We start from the raw sequence: 19,652 nt of genomic DNA on the forward strand, positions 1-19,652 counted from the left end.
GGGCAATGAATCTGTGCTGGTATGCGCCTGGGGGTCTGTAGCAGCTTGTATTTATGATCTATCTCAACTGGGCTAAGGATCAGCATGTGGTGTTGAATGCCAGCCCAAGAGTGAGGGACTGTGAGCGACAGATGGATACAGCCCCAGAAGGGGGCTTCTATAATTTCCAGCATCTACTTCCCTTCAGTAGCTGACCCACACCATTGTAGTAGTCTGGATGCTCAGTCCAGACAAGGCAGAGGCCCTGCTGCTCAGTAGACAGGGAAACCTGGGAATAAGGAGTTCAACCTGTTCTCCATGGTGTAAGACTCCCTCTGAAGGCTGAGATATGCAGTTTGGAAGCAGTGGTGGCCAGGAGTACATTTGCCCAGCTTGGGCTGGTGCACCGGTTGTGTCCCTTCCTGGGGAAGGTGGATGTGACCATAGTGATTATGCTTTAGTAACCTCTCGCTTAGATTATTGTAACACACACTATATGGGGCTATCTTTGAAAAGTGTTCACAAGTTACAGCTGGTACAAAACGTGGCAGCCAGACTACTGTTGGGCATGTGTTTCAGAGATCATATAACACTGGTGTTGGATCAGCTGTACTGGCTTCCAGTTTGTTCCCAAGCCCAAGTCAAAGTGCTGATTCTTACCTATAAAGCCCCAAATGCTTTGGGGTCAGGATATCTAAAAGACCACCTCCTCCCACATGAACCTGCCCATAATTGGCAATTGTCACTGGAGGCTCTTTTATATCTCCCACCACCTAGAGAGGTGATTTTGCTGGGAACTCGAGACAGGGCCTTTTCTGTAGCAGCATCCTGATTATGGAACACCATCCCTAAGGAGGTCAGACTCACCCCCTCTGTATTATGCTTTAGATGGGCAGCGAAGACTATACGTCCTGTCAAGGTTTGAATGGTTTTTAATGTTGTTTCCTGATTTTATTGTGATGAATACACTAGCTTTTACTTTAACGTTAGGATGTATTCATTTTGTTCTGTTTTTCTTGCTCTTTTAATTTCAGTATTGTATATTGTCTCATGCATCCAATGGGCAGAGGGGCAATATATGGTTTGGATCCAGATTTAAGCTGGATCAGCTGCACTGTCGCTGGTGGAACTGGATTTCCCCATTTCCTCCTTCCCACGGCAGCCCCTCCAGCCCCCTGAAAATGCTACACCAAGACTCAGGAGGCCCAAAGACTCAGGAGACCTGGTTGTATGGGATGAGCTGTGGAGTGGGGAAGGCCCTATCCTTCTGTGGAAGCCAGATCCTGGATTCAACCCCATAAATAAGTCAAATGAATAAAATAAATAAATATTAACTCGGAAACTCCATTTCCTGCCATCTTTAGAGGAACTCTAAGGGACACATAGGAAGCAGTACTATGGTCCCTAGACATCATTTGAGAGACCATAGGATTGCTTGTTTTCCCCTTCTGAGACAGCGCTCCGATCTCGGAAGGGGGAGTTGGAGATCCGACCGTCCTCCCCCACCCCCTCACTCCAGCTGCTCTCCGAGGTCAGAAAAGTGACCTCGGCAAGGGGGGAAAGGGAGCATTTTGATGGGCATGGAGGGGAGGAAATGGGAGAGGCCAGGATGTGAGCTATCCTACACCTTTTCTAGTCTCCTTTCCCAACCCCTTCCAAAATGCCCCAGCGAGACAGGCAAAAAAGCCTGTCTAGTGAAATATGCAGGGCGGAAGGACAGGGAGGTGCAGTTCACCTCTGCTGCTCCTCCTGCCCTGCACTGGATGATTGGAAGCCTCCAAGTCTGGGGGCTTCCTATCATCGAGAGTCCCAGGGTTAGAGAGCCCCAGGTTTATAGTTGTTCTCTGGATCAAGAAATGCTGGAGGAGGCTGTGTGCAGATATGACCCTTCCTCTATGTGCGGGTATAGGAGAAGCAGTGTGTATGTGTGGGGTGGGAGGCTAGGAGGAGTGATCATTACTGCCTATGAAGAATCCTTGTGGCTGTAATTATTTTGACCATCAGACATGAGAGAGTCCAGCCTTTCCCAACCCGGTGCCCTCCAGATGTGTTGGACTACAACTTGCATAGTCCATTCTGGGTGAACATGACAGGACTTGCAATCTAACCCATGGGGGGGGGCACTAGGTTGAGGAAGGCTGGGTTAGAGCCAACCATCCAGCTATTTCATTGAATGAAGCAAGGAGACCCTCTACTGGCCAGCTCTGGACTAACCCTGTCATGGGGCTCTCCACACAACCTTGAGGAGTTTTCCCCCAAATTATATGGCAAGCCATTCTCGCACTGTTTGGGTGCCCGTGCAAATGTTGTTTATGCAGACTGGAAAGTGAAAATAGCCATTTAAAATGAATATATTCAAACCATGTAGACACTGGATTTGAATTGCAGAAGAGACAAATGCAAACACATTGCATGTGTGAAAACAACCTTAGAAAAGGGTGGCTGGCTTCTGCTATGAAATGGAAAAGGAATGATATCTCTGAATGCTGGGCCTGTGGCCGGTCACACCAATGTCAGAGATTCATTAGAGCTTGACCTGTCCCAGACACATAATAGATCTACGTGTTGTTGCTGGGATTTTGTTTTTGTTGTGACAGTCACTGTAGTTTATAGGTTTGTGGGCTGAAACAGATCACAGAGATGAGGACAGCTAGGGAATGTGCTAGCTGTACAAAGACCTTACAGTCAACATTTCCCTGTTTCACAAGTCTGTCTGCTGCATAATTGCCCCATCTCTACATGGACGACTTTTGTTACGGAGGCCAGGAAATGCTAGGAAAGAAATGTGTGAGTAGCTGGCAAGTACCTGTGGGGCACAAGGATCTGATTTTGGGAGAGAGCTCAGAGGGGATAGGCTTGTGAGGGCACAATTATCACCCACATCTAGTTTTATTTTTCCGCCCATCCCTGTCCCAGGTAGGTCAACGTGCATCACATCCAATGTAATTTGGCTCCAGGGATGAATGGATGGAGGCATAGGCCAGGTGAGAAAAGCTGGGAGCCCTCTTTCCTCCTTGTTTATTCCCCCTAATGTGGGACAAGACAGGGATTCCACTGTGACACCGGGGGCTGGCTGGGTGTGTGAAGGGAGCCTACAGAGGCTGCCTCTGACTGCTGCAGCCCCCTGCTCCTCAAGGCGTGTGTCTCCTCCTCCTCTCGACTCTGCAGCTGGAGGGACCAGGGCTCAGGGTGACCTTGAGGCTCCAGCAGGAACGTTATTGAATCCAAGCGTTTGATCCTCAGCTGCAATTAAAGGAGAGGCAGAGAATTTGCTTGGCCTCCTGGAGTCACGACAACACTCCCTTGCTGGAGCAGTTCCTGTAGTGTCGTTCAAGTTCCTGTAGTGTCATTCAGGAGAGTTGAGAGGAGAAAAGAGAAGATGACATTGTGGGACATAGGAGCTATGAGGAGAACAGCCCTTTCTACCCACAAACTCTCTTCCCCCTACGGGCCTGTTAATGTTCCTCAGTCCCACTACACAGCCCCTCATGGTAGAGTCTCTCCTCCCCCCCCCCAACTCTTGCTCAGGCTTCTTTGTTTGAACTGGGGGCCCCTCCCCATGACTTCAATTCTGAGCTCCTTCCCTACCCCCATCTCTGACTCTGCTGCAGCCCCTAAATCTGGGACAGGTGGAAGTGGCTGTGGCAAGCGGTTGCCGAGGTGAGTGGTTGCTACGGCAGCGCAGCTGATGCCTGACGACCGGGAAGCATCTGCCATTAATCAGGGCAATAAGTGGGTCTCTCAAGGCAGGATGCATGGTGCAGATCAGCAATTAGCAAGGGCGGCTTCCCTGTAATGAGCAATTGTGGTAACAAGGGGGAAAGCACCAGAGACATGGGAGAATGGAGTGCCCAACAGCCCCCTGCCCCCATTACAGGCCTGTGTCTTAGGGAGCTGTTCACAGCTTCTGGGCTGAGTTTGTTCAGGCCCAGCTGCCTCTTCCCCAATTAGCCCAATGCCCTTTCCACTCTGAGCTGATGTTACCAATGTTGGTTGCAGTCTGCCCTTTAAAAGAAGCTGCTTTAATGTATTCGGTGACAACTGGGGAGCCAAGTTAAGTTTGCCCTGTCAGGGCAGTAACACAAGCTCTGGATCTCTGTTGGTCCAGACGTCATCATGCATCCCCCACCCCCGGCCAAATGAAAAGAGGTGAGCTGGTGCATAAGTGAAGCTGGCAGGGGCGGATGGAGGCTTATAGATTCTCCATCACAGGGGTGCACAGCTCATGGGCCACAAGTGGCCCTCAGCTGCTCCCAGTACGGACCACGAAGCTTGTGGGACCCACCCACTTCCCCTGCTGCTCAGCTGGACTGCAGGGAGGGGGGGAGTTGTTCTGGTGCTGCTGTTAACAGTGCCATGGCAATAATCTAGCTGGGGATCATTGTGGGATGGACAGGAGAGGTTAAAACCAAAAAGGGGATTGGCCCTGAAAACCCTACACTATCACCGTCTTCCCCAACCTGCATATCCCCAGATGTTTTAGACTACAACTCCCATCAGCCCCACAGCATGGCCAGTGGTGAATTCCTTCAGCACCCCTAGCCATGCTCCCGTCCCGTGTGTGATGGGAGCTGTAGTCCAAAACATCAGGTTGAGGAAGGCTGCATTTATATATCCTTGTGTCCAGCTTCCAATGCTTCCTAGTGCTCTCCTGGCTACACCAGCCTTCCCAATCTGGTGCCCTCCAGATGCTTTGCACTACAAATCCCATCATTCCTGACCATTGGCCATGTTGGCTGGCAATGATGGGGTTTCAGTCCAATATGTCTGGAAGACACCTTGTTGGGGAAGGCTGAGTGACACCCCCACTACTGTGTGCTCTCTGCCCCAGGGTTCAACAATGACTGGTCAAGTCACTGAAGAGGCAAGCCCTACTGGATACCATCAGTTGCCTGGGACTAACTTGGTATATGGCATCTCCTGTGGGACTAACTGAGGTGGTAAACCTGGGTCTGGCCCATACCACTTCAGACTGCACCTAGGAACTTGCATAACTTTAGATATCAAGGTGAAGAACTCTAGCCTTCTACTTTTTTGTTTTTTGTTGGTATACGCAGGAGATATCTGTAAGGAATTTACTCAGTCATATCAGTTCCCACCTGCAGTTTGAAATGGTACAGCCCAGACACACAAGTTTACCATCTCAGACTCAGTGAGAATGAGGCCTAACTAAGGGAGGCAAACAGCATCAGAAACTGGAGTGAGGGTCCTCTTTGGGTACAAATTTATGAGGGACTGTGAGACAAAACTGGAATTCATGGCCTCACCTGGCATGGCTGCACTACATCAGGGAGGGGCCAGAGCTCCGTTGTAGAGCACCGGCTTTGCATGCAGAGGGTCCCAGTTCAATCCCCAACATCTCCAGGTAGGGCTAGGAAGGGATCCTGCCTCAGACCTTGGAGAGCCACTGCCAGTCAGCTTCAACACTACCAGGCAAGATGGACAGATAACTTACTCAGTATAAAGCAGCCGCCTACGTTCCTCTGTACATCAAACTAGGCATGCTGAAGGAATATTTTGCATCTGCATTACAAAGCAAACTCCCCTTTGACTATTGTGCTGATCAGAATGTGGTTCTCCTTAGGAATCTGCCCTACAATGAATTATATGAAGCGGTGTGAAGGCTGCCTTTTAAATGTTGTGTTCTTTTTTAAAAAAAACAGGCAATACTGCTCCAAGTGACCAGAAAGCAGGGCTGCTGCTGCTGCACATGTTGAAAATTTGGGCCGCAGATACCCCTGGGAGAGCTGGGACATGATGGTGTCCCTTCCCTCCCAGTGACACTGTGCAGAAAACAGGGTGGGGGGCAGGACACCATCACATCTCCCAGGGGCATTTGTGGCCCCATTTTTAATGTGTGTGGCAGTAGCAGCCATACTTTCTAGTCCAGCCTTACCCAACCTGGTGCCCTCCAGATGTGTTGGACTTCCAACTGCCAACATTTCTAACCACTGGCTGTGCTGGCTGGGAATTGCAGTCCAACACATTTCGAGGACGCCAGGTTGGGAAGGCTGTTTTAGCCACTTGGAGTGGCAATTGCCTCTTTTTTGCCTGTTTGGTTTTTGTTTTGTTTTGAAGAAGCATGTTAAAAGGCAGCCCTCATAACTTTAAGTACATCTGTTTTCTGGGATGGACCTTCAGGTGGAATTCACTGGAAAAAATCACACATTCATGCAGAAATGGGACAGAATGGCCATGAAAAAAAAAAGCATGCAAATATGACACAAATCTGAATTAGTTAAATTCAAGTGCCCATTCCTGCTTCAAATTGCAGTGAGGACCTGTCTCAGGATCAAATCCTCTCCACTCCATATTAAAAAACAACAACCCTGCATATAAAACAGAAGCATGTGGGGGAGATTCTTGTGTGAAGTGGCAGCCCAGCTGGCACAGACAATCTGAGATGGCTTTACATTTGACAGCGCCTCAAAGTTCTACCTGCCCAGGCTACGGCTTGGGATGATCATATGAGACCTGGCTGCTTCCCAGGATGTGCAACTGGCTTAGAGTTGGCATCAGTCACCCCTTTCTCATTCAGTAATGATGGAGATATGTGTTCCCCTATCCCTACTCCCAGCAACGCATGTTCTCCTTAAGGATATTTGCCCTGGCACTGGGGTAGATAGGCTCTGATTATGCTCTGGCACATGTCTCAGGCACTGCTGGACCCAATCTCTATTTTTTGGGTCCTGGGTGGTCTTTGTCACCCCAGCCCAGCCCTGGAAACATACTTGTTGGCTGGAGGGGTGGCAGCATAGATCTTTCCAGCCTCTAGTGCTTTGCTAATTGCATGTAATGGGAGAAGTGTTATCAGCTGAAATACTTAATTAGCTAAATTCCATTGTGATGCAAAACCGCCACTGACAAATTCATTTATAACAATCACTGACTTAATCAGCACTTGGCCCCTACCATTTATTGCAAGTACAACACGAGGCTGGGAACTGGGAACCAACTTCTGCTTCATGAGTACAACTCAGCTTGGCTTCACCAACCTGGTCTCTGGCAGCAGTGTTATATGCTGAGAGAGAGGGAGAGAGTAAGTTACGATACTGGCTGAGAAGAGGGCTCCCAGCCTCTTCAGGTGGTATGAGGCGGGGGTGCGAGGAGAAAGGGGTTGTCTAGGGACTGGACAAACCTGCAAGGTCACAAATTGTGTCTGAAAAAAGAAAGGAAGTGGTAGGGAGAGGGAGAAGTAAATGGAGTGCAATCAGATCCATTCTTCCCCAACCTGCTGCCCTCCAGGCCAGGCTGACCCTACCATTAGGCAAAGTGAAGCAGCCACCTTGGGCAGCAGACGCTGGGGGGTGGCAGCAAGTTGCTGGAGGAGACAGTTCTGGGTCATGCAGCCTGCCGTGCCCTCCTAAACAAGCCTGCTGCTTTCACGTGTGGCAGATGATGTTGCCCCATTGCCAGTGCTGAAGGGAGATTCAGTCACCAGTCTAATCAGCTTCTGTACATAGAAGGGGGACAGGACGTCTTGCCGTTTGCCTCAGGCAGCAAAATCTCTTGAGCTGGCCCTGCCTCCAGCTGTTTTGGCCTACAGCTGCCAGCATTCTTGACCATCGGCTATGCCAGCAGGGGCTGATGGGGGTTGATGTCCAAAACATTTGGAGGGCAACAGGTTGGGGAAGTCTGGAATACAGAATGAACTGGAGTGAATGGCAGACTTAGAGAGCAATCCTATCAAGATCGATGGTTGCCTCTGACCCCAGGGGCAACCACCTATCCAGTGCAGGGTGGGAGGAGTGGTGAGGAGTGGGTCTCCTCCTCACTTCCCCAGCCCTGCTTTCATGGCTAGATGGCCGATTTCAGCTGTCTAGCTATGGGACCTTGGAGCATGGGAAGTGGCGGCCAGATGACACATAGGATGTGTCATACAGTATTTCCGACTTCCCCACCCCGCCCCACCCCTGAGAACGCCCCATTTTTGCCGTTCTGCACTGCTCTTATGAATGTGGAGCATGGGGCCAGTCCGCGCTGCCTACAAGGTGGCACGAGAGGGGGTGGGGACCGGTTCTTCAGGAACTGACCTATCCTATAGCTGTCTAGTCACTGACTAGCGGCCATAGGACTGCACCCTTAATGTAGGAATCCCAAACATGGGCTCAATTTCTGCCAGGGCTCAGTCCCCAAATACATTTTCAACAGTGTGGCTGAGTCCCTGCAAATTAATAATAAGCATCTCTGAGTATATGCAGAGTGCCTTTCCCTCCCCATTGAATCACCAAAACCTGTCCCCCATCACGCTAAATAGAGCTGCTTCAGCCCTGACCTCTCTTCTTTCAGAAGCAAAGCACCTGCTCTTATCTAGTCCCATCCTGGGTGGGCTGTGCTCACTCCTGACAGGCACCACATGGGGACTATCGCTTGGAAATGGTACATCTTGTCCTGTCAGTGAGATTTCTGAATCGAATTTGACACGAGCATTAAGTCTGGCCCAATGTGCACATGACTTCTGTTGCATGGATGCTGTTGCGAAACCTCTTCCGTCTGGTTGGTTCCCATTATGCGTGGTCCTGTATATGTGCCAATTAGCTGGGTTGCCCAGGTCACATGGGTACTGCATGTGCCACCATTGATCACCTCTGTCAGGGCTGCTGCTGGCATAGTGTCTGGTGCTTTTGTACAAATGCATTTGCCAGGGGAGATGGTAGGGAAGCAGCAGTCGCACTGCAGAAAAAATATGTACACTACACCTCAGAGGGACTTCCTAGTGAAGGAGACGGCAGCCATGGGTCTTGGGTAGTTCTGAAGCGGTTAGTTTTGGAGCTGTTTGGTGTGGGATTCCAGGGGATTACTCCAAGTGGGAAGGAGATGAAAGTGGGCGAGAGTGAGGAGGTTTCTGTAAACCTCTTCATGGCTGACTTGTCCTCCCACCCCTTTGCTGCTCCTGGCTTCAGACTAGCTGGTGGGCACAATTCCAGAGCAGCCAGCCAGGACCTCTTGCCATATCAGCTTGGCCCAGGTGTGATGGATGTGTGTACATGTGGCTGATGCAGAGTTGGTGGCGTAAGCAGTGTGTGGATGTTGTTGAATGATGTTCAGCCTGCCCAGGGCTCAGCGTGCGAGGAGGAATCCACAAGGGAAAACCCGAAGGGGCAGAGAGATACCCATGGAAATAGAAAAATAATATTTTCTCCATCTCATTGTTCCCCATCAGGGCCATTTTTGTGTATAATATTCTTTCATGCTCCCACTTCCCCAAGCAGTAGGAAGTTTCAACGCAGCTCCGAAAGATCAGTATCCTTGTGACATGAAAATATTGGAGGCTTGTGAACTTATTATTACTATTATCATTGATTTATACTTCACCATTCAATAAGGGCGGCTTAGAATAAAATATTAAAAAATACATAACAGGTCAGGAAGGTAGGAAGCAAGCAGGAACAAGTCCCAAAGCAACATCTGAATCCAAAAGCAATAGGAGCACTCATTCAGCCCTTCCTCTAAGATGCTCCTTCCTAGTCAGTTCCAAATCCTTCACATTCTCTCTGTCCAGATTCAAATATTGCCTCATAGGAACACAGGAAGCTGCCTTGTTCTGGGCCTGTTTGCACGATCAAACAGCCCACCATGGCTTGTTTAAGCCACGGTGGGCTGTGGTGCATGCAGGTAGCCATTTTGAATATCCAAGCTACGAATGCCGGTTGTTGTGTTGTCCAAACCCATTGCCTATTTTAGGTTTCTGTGAAGATTGTTAAACCCTTGCACAACCCACTTCTGCCAGGTTCAGCCAACACACCAGGCTGCAGTTGCAGCTTGAATTTTCAGAATCATGCCCATGAGCCTTGGCAATTGTGTGAAGCCTGTCGCTGAGTCACGCCATCTAGCTTAACATTGTCTAGACTGTAGGCTCTACACTGATTGGCAGCAGCTTTCAGACAGGACTCTTTCCCACCCCTACCTGGAGATGCTAAGAACTGAACCTGAAACCTTTTGCATGCAGTACATTGTGCCCGGCCACAGAGCAAAGGCCCTTCCACAGCCTCTTCCTCCCACCCTTCGATCAAAAGCCAAACTTTACTTTCAACTCCCTCCTGGCTATAACTGCCCTACTTCCCCTCCTCCTCTTTTTTACACAAAAGGCTGTCTGATTGTCCATCACAAACCTGGCTACATCATCATGTAGACTCTATCTTGTAAAGGAAAGAGCCACTTTGCAAAATCAAAGACCAGGGTTGCAACACTATTGGCAAAAGTGATAGGAAAGCAGTTATTTTAAGGTACAATCCTATGCATGATTAGACAGAAATAAGTCCAAAATCTCCCAGTATTGCTGGGAATTGTAGGACTTTTTTCTGTCTAACCATGCATAGGATTGTGCCTTTAGTCTCTCTCTCTTCATTTTTTGCAGAAGTGCAGCTGATGTGTTAGGCAATTAGTTTCAGGGTAAAACAAGTGTCATAGTGGCTCACAGTCTGTCAGCTAAGGAAAGACCATCCCCTTCTTCCAGTGGAATATTTAGGAACTTCTTTGTCCCAGTATTACCCTGATATCCTAATGGTCTCATCTGGTGCAATCTCTTTTCCTCCAGTATGCAAAGAGTAATGCAAACTTACCATCAGCATCCTCTGTGCAGAGTTTAGGTTGAGCTCTTGACAATTGTTGCTCATGTACTGGCTTTCTCTTTGGCTTTTGCATGGGAATGGTGCCCAGTGCGCTTCAGGCTGAGTCAGGACCCCTCCTGAGTTCTATCCGAGTTCTGGAAATGTTTGTTCTGCGGAGATCAGTAATGTGGCTTTTATTTGCTTTGTAAACCATCTAATGCCTTTTTGTTGTTGATGATGTACAAATAAGAAATCATTTTAGAAGTTACAGTGGGAAGCAGGTGTCAGGACACCTGAGTTCTTTTTCTAGACATGGACTGATGCAAAATGAGAAGTGGAAGGGAGAAGCCAGTCCCTGATCTAGTTCTTATTTCTGCCCATCTTCTGGTATAGGATTTACTTTCATCACTTATGTTGTGGAGACGGTGGGGGAAAGAGTTGTGGGACAGACCTACCTGTGGAGGCATGGTGCCTCAGGGATAACACAGAAAGAAGTTTATGGAGATGTACAAAGCTCTATTCCCCACTTCTGGTCATTGAATTCCCCCCATCTATTTCTTGCTCAAGGTGAAAGATGTTGTCAAACTGATACAGAACACCCCAGATTGACCTCACTGGGCTTTCCACTTAAGAGTCTGCCCAGGCTTTTCTGTGTCTGCCTGTTTCGCACACAGAAATGCCTTGAATAGTTCCCCCTTCTGTTAAAGGACTCACACCACAGGGCTTTTAGTGCCTCCTTCTTTTAAAATTCAAGGCTAGAGGGGGGCTTTCTTAAGCCCCTCCTTCTAGCTATATAAATATCCACTTCCTGCGTGGTTGATGTAGTAAGACATTTTAGGCCTAGTTCCCATGGAGATGGTCTACCTGTGGGCTGTACCACTGCAGGTCCAGGTTCATATAACACTGCTCCTCCACACAAAATAAATGAATAAATCCCTTCACAGAGAAGACTAGCATGTCAGGGTAAAGTTTAGTCTAAAACCCTGATGTCTAGTTTTGTACATGGAGATAATCTGTTGTGTGGAGGAGCATTCAAGCAAGTGAGCCTCTGCCTGCTGTCAGACGTAGTACAGTCCAGATAAATGCTGACCATCTTAGTGAAAACTAGGCCCTTAAAGCTTACATTTCTATGGTGATGGCATTGCAACCAAATTTGGCTTACTATTTCCACTTTCTCCTCACCAAACATATCAGGAAATGTTCTCCACTAATTTCATGCCAGTTCCCTTCCTTTTTTCCTTTCCTTTTTTTTTTTTTTTACAAAGGACAGTTGTGCAGAAAAGGGCAAGTAAAATGATCAAGGGGCTGGAGCATCTCCCCTATGAGGGAAGGTTACAACAGCTGGGATTGTTTAGCTTGGGGAGCTAAAGGGAGAGGTGTACAAAATTATGCATGGTGTGGAGAATGTGGATAGAGAGACATTTTTCTCCCTCTCTCAAAATCCTAGAACCTGGGGTCATCCCATAAAACTGACTGGTGGGAGATTCAGGCCTGATAAAGGGAAGGACTTCTTCACACAGTGCATACTTGAGCTATGGAATTCACTACCACAAGATGTGGTGATGGCCATCAATTTGGATGGCTTTAAAGGGGATTAGACAAATTCCTGGAGGAGAAGGCTATCAATGGCTACTAGTCCTGCTGGCTATATGCTACCTCCAGAATCAGAGGCAGTATGCCTATGTACACCACTTGCTGGGGAACATGGGCAGGAGGGTGCTGTTGCACTCATGTCTTGCTTCTGGGTGTGAGGAGAATGCCGGACTAGATGGACCCTTGGTCTGATCCACCATGGCTCTTCTTATGTTCTTATGGCTACGATCTTGTCTCAGTTCAGTCAGCTTGGAGAAAAATATCTACCACATTCCTTTTACCTAGATCCACTCCACAAAAAGCTAGGATCCCATCATTTCTTCTAGTTCCTATACTCCTGGAGATTTCAGATACTGGTGCTAAGTAATGTCTGGTACTCTGTCCTCCATTGGGCAGACACCTGCCCACCCTTCCCCCTTGAATTTCCTTCTTTCTAAGGGAGCACAAAAGATCACATTGAGGTCCCTCGTTTTAACTTGCTTGTCCAGAGCCAGTATGTCTGAGCAATGGAAAGTGCCAATCCTTGCGAGAAGTTGGCTGGCCCAGCTAGCCTTTGCTAACCTCACTTCCCAGTGGTCTAGAGAGACACCAGCCACAGCTTGCCAGGCCTAGCCTGTCTTTGGCTGCTAACTCACTGGAGTTCTGCCCAGGTAGAATTGGTGCTTGACAACTCCAGCTGGCATATCCCAGTCTTCTAGTATTTGCCCAGCTGGATGCCCATCAATATTACATTCCAGTGTCATTAGCAATAATGAGTAAGACTTACTTCCTGACAGCATTTATATCTCAGCATACATCTTCTTGACTGGAATGTGGGTTTCACTCAAGGTGCTTCTCACAAAGGGTCTGTCCTGGGACTGGTATTATTGTGGGTGCAGCATGGAATGTGGCTGTGTGAATGTCATAGGCTCCTATTGGTTAGTGACCATAACATCACTAATGCCTAGTAATGCCACTTCCTCCCAAATGCCTTAAGTAATTTTAAAGTACTTTTAAGCACACACTTCAGAGATGAAATGCTCACCATTGTACAGTTGCAGTACAAGCACCCATCTAGCCCAAAGCAAAGCGAAGACCAGCATGGCTATTCCTTCTCTCTGCACTCCATTGGCCCGGCTACTTCCTCTGCAGTATGGCTTTTCCCTGCCACCTCCCCAATCCCTTATGTTTAGAAGGGATATCGTGTTGTGGGTTCTGGATCAGCACTAGCACAAATGTCCCACTCAAATGCAAAGTTTTAAATTGTCTGGACATTTTTTAAACAGTGCTAGAAAACTCATGGTACTTTGCGTGCTCCTCTCTGCTTGGGACTTGCCACGGCTTTTGTAGATTAGTCTTTGGGAGGTGGGGGATCAAGTGTGGAGGATCCTCCCTTAAATGCCTTGCCTCTTCCAGCCCTAGAATACTACGCTTAATATACATTATGCAAACCAATCGTATTTATGCAAATATCCTTAATTAGCATAACTTACTCAGTTGGCATATTTTATCCTTAACCAAATATTTGAACATTAGCAGAATTTGAAATTCTTTGGGCAGAGAGTGGTGGTGAGATGGCAGGGGGAGATACAGGGCTGGATGGCAATAGGGGAACAAGGGTGGGAGACACAAAAGAGAGCTGGGTGGCTAGGCAGAGTGTAGAACCCTGGTCCCCTTAGCAGGGGGGCCTTTTGCAGATAATTGCTCCAATGCAAAAATTTATTGTGGGTGCAGAAGCTCTCCCAGGGGTTGGCATGTTCCATTGAGCATCTGGGTCTCCTCTATTGAAAATAGTAGAGCAACCTATGCTCATGTGAAGTCTCTGTGTGTGCATCAGAGTGCACAAGAGTCTTGGATGAAGGTGGCTGGCTGTCTACTTTCAAATAATGGGCCGGTTTGCACAATTGAACAAGCCATCATGATGAAAATAAGCCACGGTGGCTTGTTGTAATTGGTGGCTCATGCCAATTAAACAGGCCATGGATTATATGAGGGTTGTTTCTCCCTCAAACAAGCCAGGCCGCCCAGATTCAAATGACGTGACAAGCCATGCCTGGATGGGTAATTAGGGAAATGGCAGATTGAATGCCACACTGGAGGCATTCAAGATAAGGCTGGACAGCCATCTGTCAGGGATGCTCTGACTTGGATTCCTGCATTGAGCAGGGGGTTGGACTCGATGGCCTTGTAGGCCCCTTCCAACCCTACTATTCTATGATTCTATGATTCTGTTCTAAGCCATCATGGCTTATTTAATTGACCATAGTACAGGTTATTCTCTGCACTATGAGGACTAGGCACATTGTTTTTATTTTAATAAGGCTGGATTTATCAGAAATCTAAAGTATGCACCTGACACCACACAGAATTCTGTGCGTGCAAAATACCGTAAGGAGAGGGAGGGGAGAAACCTCATTGTAATGGATCAAAAACTGAACATATGCCACATAAGTGTCATGTGGGATTGCATTAACCAGAGAATCAAGCCTTAGATAGTAATATCACCTGACTTGGCAGTGGTTAGATTGCAACTGGAGCTCTGCATGTCCAGTCTGCGTTACCAGATTTTAAGGATGCTGCTGACAAACTAGACTAGAGGAAGTTCAAAGGAGGGGAGCTAAGATGATAAATGGTTTGGAATGCAAGACATATGGGGAAAGGTTGAAGGAATCCAGGATGTTCAGCTTAGAGAAAAGAAGATTAAGAACATGATAACAGTCTTCAAATATTTAAAAGGCTCCTACAAAGAAAATGGGAAACAGTTGTTTTCCATCACTACAGAGAGCAGGACAGGAGAAAATGCTTTAAGACACATGAAGGTAGATTTAAGTCAAATGTTAGAGAAAATATTTAATGCAACTAATATTGAGCTATTGAATACGCCTAAGGAAATCAAGGAATTCAAAGTCCCTGTGTAGGGAAAACACGGAACTGCCTTCATTTGTGATTTTTTTAAAAGAGGCTAGATAAACACTGGTCAAATATGATTAATTGGATTTTGGTTGCCAACCATGTCTGATTTTGTAAAAACAGCAATTGCCCTTATACCAAAAAAAATCAAAAATCACAGCTCTCTTAAAGTTAATGCATGTTTCTTAAGTTGCTCCAGAACACCTCCTCTCCACATCTCTTTAAGGAAGACAGCCCAGAACTCTGCAGGCTTCCTCCTTTTTCAGACTTACATCTAACAGCCATAAAAACTGTATTATTCTCCTTCATTGCAGCAGGTTGAACACTGATTGAGCCAGACAGTGGGTTGATCCTTGAGGTTCCCTACAGTCCAGTGTTTCTGTTCAATGGAGGACACCACTATGACACAACAGAGTTTGTGAGGCTGTTGAGGGGATTTCCCAGGCTGACCTTGCCAGGGCTCTGAGCAGCTGTAGGGAGGGGGAAATTCTTTCTTGCTGCCTACTAGATCAGGCCTTGGAGGGAGAACAGCAATCCAGCAGACACCAATGGCCATACCACTTCCCCAACTTCATAGCTTACTTCAGAGGGAGACTGGGAGGAGCTTATGACCCGCTTCACACATAATGCTAATTTATGTTTTATTTAACCCAGGGGTGAGCAACTTCTGGAGGTCTGGGGGTCATTTTTCCTCCCTGGGTCCCCAGCACAGGGTGAAGTCCATGGGGCACTGCATGGCACCTGGAAAAAAAAGCCTAAATTGCTTGTTTGCCTCCAAAAATCAGTGGCAAACAGCTCTGTCATGCGACAGAGCACTACAATGGTTTTTGGTGCTCGGTAGTGGCTATGGAGTGCCTAAAGGGCCAAATTTAGTTTGCAAACAAGCTAAATTTGGCCATTTTGACACTCTGTAGCTGCTACAGACCCCATCTTTTCCCACAAAAAGTCTTTTTTAAAAGGGGGGCAATGGGGAGTGGTGGAGGGGAGTGCAATGGAGCAGTGGAGGTCATATGTAGCCTGCAGGCCACATGATGTCCACCCCTGATTTAACCCATGGGTTGTTAAATTCTGGGTTGTCATATGTGTGAACCCAGCCATGCTAACAAACCATGGCTTGTTAACCACAAGCAATCCAGAAAGAGAACACATGGTTTATTGTTAGGTTGTAAACTCTGGGTTGTTTAAATCCTGGGTTGTCATTATATATGAACACAGAACCGTGGATTGTTCATGAGTTATTTCACCAGGCTACAGAGGTAGAAGGCAAGAGTGGTAAAAAAAAACAAAAAACAGCTGCTCTACATGCCGGTACTACAGCACCACAAAGGCATTTGGGATATAGGGAGGGAGCAGGCAATGGAGGAGGGAAATGAGCAACCCTGGGACTGAGAAAACAAACTATGGTTTGGTAAATTGTTTGCCAGACAAACCCTGGGTAGGACAAGAAACCATGGGTTAAATAAACCATGGGTTAGCATTACGTGTGAACCAGGCCAATGTGTGAGTTGTAAGCCAACACATCTGGAGGGCACCTGCTTAGGGAAGGCTGTTCTGCATTTACCCTCTAGCTTTCGAGGTGGGAAGAGAATCCTTTGCTAACTGCTGCCTTTTCATCATCTCAAAAGTCCTCCTTGTGGGTTCTCCCTTCAGCAATACACATATGTTCTAACAGCCACACTAGTACCTATATGCCATGTTGGTGGGTAGTGGAGCTTGCAGTCCCTGTACAAAGCTGTGTTCTGAGTTCACCCAGATCCTGCAGCAAGCCAAGTACACTTTACTATATCAAAAATGCACCTACCCTGTGAGCTTTCCAAGCATGTCACTGCTGTTTAGTTTGATGTATCCTGCAACTGACATACAGGATCCACATGTGAAAAACATCTGGGTATCCAAGTAGTCACAGATGCAATTTGTATTGCGATAGTTCACATTCCAGGGTTTAGGAAAGGGAAAACTGGTTAGTGCCTGAAAGTCAGGGCCTCTGAGTTAATTCTGTTAGGCAGCAGTTCAACCATGATAGACTGTAATACTGTTACCCTTGAAGTTACTGGCCCAGTTCACACTTAATGGGAAGCCACCATGGGTGAATTTCCCCATGAGGCTTTTCATCAAAGTGGCGGGCACCATTTTGAATATTCCAGCTGTGGCTGGGGTGTAGCATAGCTTGTCGTAAGGGTGGGTTGTTGGGGTGGCTAAGAAGCTACCCACAACCGTAAAACAGCTCATGGGTTCTGGGTGGCTTGTCAACCAGCTTAACAACCCACCCCCAGGTTCACATGTAATGACAAGCTACAGTTTGCCTCCACTGCTGCTCAGATATTCAAAACAGCAGCCACTGCTGCAACAAGAAGCCCCACAGGGATATTCACCCACAGTGGCTTCTCATTACATGCAGACCAGGTCAGTATATGCATAGTGGTGTACCGGAACGAGGACTCACAGGGAGGCAGCACCAGCACCTTTTGATTAGCAGGGATACTGGCATCATCTGCTTCCCCCATCAGAATTTTCTGTTCCTTCTGAGTTCAGCTGCAATCCTTACAGTGGGGGCAGGGGGATGAATTTTCTCAGTAACACTATGTTGTTCACTGTTGTAATGCAAGGCCTAGTTTTGAATGGGCAGTTAAGACCCATTAGCTTTACAAAAGACCTGCTCCTGATGGAGACAAAAACTGCTAGAACTAGTTTGTTAATATGAATCAACACAGCTGACTGCATTTTTGGACTCTCCTTGGGGGTATGGCTCTGGGCACAGTCATTATGAGTGCCTGTCTGCACTTCAAAATTTACCACTACACCATTTCTGCCCAAACATAAAACACATGACTGAACTGCACTAAAACATGTGAAGCCAAAAGTCCAAACTGAATCCTGTACTCAGCTACCATATGCCATATGTAGCCACTCTGTGGTGCCTAGATTGCTTTCCTTCTAGGGTTGCCTACTGACCAGAAAAGGTCCTGCTCTTGTACTTAAAAACAGCATGATCTACAGAAGTCAGCAGAGGAAGCGTTTCATGGTGTATATATAAGCATAATCATCTGCTTATGTCTGTAGATGAAGCCAGTGTTAAAGGCAGAGGAGCAGGGGATGGTAAACAAGTTGCAGTCTTATTCCCCCACCACGGCCTCTGCCCATTCCATCTGGCACAGAAGGTGATCAGATCTCAAACTAACCTGTTTCCAAACTGTGGAAGTTTCTTTTGTTTGTGGCTCCCTGCAGGCCTCTGTGATTGTGCAGGATGGGTTTGTACAGATCTGCTGCTTCAATGTAGCACTTTAATCACATTAAAAAATTAAAAGACAATGGAAGAAAACTACAAAATATAGAACTGCCTTTTGGCAGGGGATAACCTACTGCTGCGTAAACACCAGGTTCATCTTTTATTTGGCAGCAACTAAAGGAGAGCGTGGCTGGGTACAAAAGCAGGAGAAATTTTGTGAACTGACACCACATCCAAGTATGTGCTTTATGAAGAACTCTCCGATCAAGTAAGGCATTCCCTGAACACCCTTGTGGGGCTTTAGTACTGAAATGTGGCGAGTGAGGCTGAAAGAGCTATGAGCTAGCTAGGCCAAGCCACTTGTGGGATTTTGGCCACTATTTCTTACCCTAATCTACCTCACAGGGCTGTGGACAGGGAGGGAGGAAGTTTGCCACCCTGAACGCCTTGGAGGAAGGGAGTGATCAAAAGATAACGAAAGAATGAGAAAAAGAGAGTTTCGCATTTCTACTCCCTTTCACTAAGTATAACATAATGCATTATGTAGTAACTTGCATTCAGTTTACTTGTAAGGGCACACATGGGGGTGGGGATCACATCCGATTCCAGTTCGCCTAACACATACACATATCAATATATTCTCGCACGCATCCTTCCCTCAGGCATCTCGGTCATTCCCAACAGAACTGCTCATCATACGCGGATGGAGAAGCACTCTGCGCCCGTTCCTTCAAAACTATCATCACAGACGTTAACCCAATGTTAGGATCCCGTCAAAGGTACCGAGGGGCGCGGTGTCTGCCTTTCCAACCCCCTTGCCCCGCCCAGGCCCACCCCCTCGCTACCCCCTCCCGTCCTGAATCCGTTTCTTTCTGCAGCAGGGTTAGCCGCACCAAAGTTTCCTCATTTAGGCGCCATCAGAAGCAATTATTGCTTTAATTACCTGCTGTCTGAGCGGGCCGGGGAGGTTGTAAAGTGCGCTAAATTCTTTCATGGTAATGGAGTGCCATCCCTGCGGCGGGGACTCGATTTATAAGGCTCCAGATGGTATCTTTAACTCTGCCGTGAAAACCCGCTGATTCTAAAAGGGGCCCCCGGGAGTGGGCGGGTCGTTCTGGGGCGAGGGGGGGAGGTGGGAGGAGGGGTCCAGCGGAGTAGCAGCCTTGGGAGAAGACGATCCAGATTGGAGGGAAGGGCAGCCTCTGTGTGTGTGTGTGCGCGCGCGCGCGTGTACGTGCTTGCGGAGAAATGGCCTCAAGGGAAGAGATCCGACAAGATTGTGGAAGGAATCCCGCCCAATTATGTCGCCCAGCGCTTCCCTCTCGTTGTAGTGCTTCTGGGGAGCCTTCCTCTCTTTATCTCTGCCTTGCTTGGGGTGACTTATTGGTTAAAAAAAAGCACCGCCTGCTTTCAAA

At 47.6% G+C, this 19,652-nt stretch overlaps 1 protein-coding gene and 1 long non-coding RNA gene across 3 annotated transcripts in view; one reads left to right on the plus strand and one right to left on the minus strand.

The window, feature by feature from the left end:
* Window positions 1–19,652, plus strand: part of UNC5A (unc-5 netrin receptor A) — a 98,213-nt gene that overhangs the window by 10,406 nt on the left and 68,155 nt on the right. The gene's annotated exons all lie outside the window — the stretch shown is intronic.
* On the minus strand, window positions 895–19,428 carry LOC146354620 (uncharacterized). Its single transcript, XR_014788453.1, has 4 exons — window positions 19,181–19,428; window positions 10,542–10,699; window positions 6,892–7,000; window positions 895–3,317 (listed from the first exon to the last, which is right to left on the minus strand). It is a non-coding gene; the product is annotated as an uncharacterized LOC146354620 (long non-coding RNA).

The sequence above is a fragment of the Heloderma suspectum genome, chromosome 2, assembly GCF_057233095.1.
Source record: "Heloderma suspectum isolate Gila_16-S chromosome 2, 16-S_ref, whole genome shotgun sequence".
NCBI classification, from domain to species: domain Eukaryota; kingdom Metazoa; phylum Chordata; class Lepidosauria; order Squamata; family Helodermatidae; genus Heloderma; species Heloderma suspectum.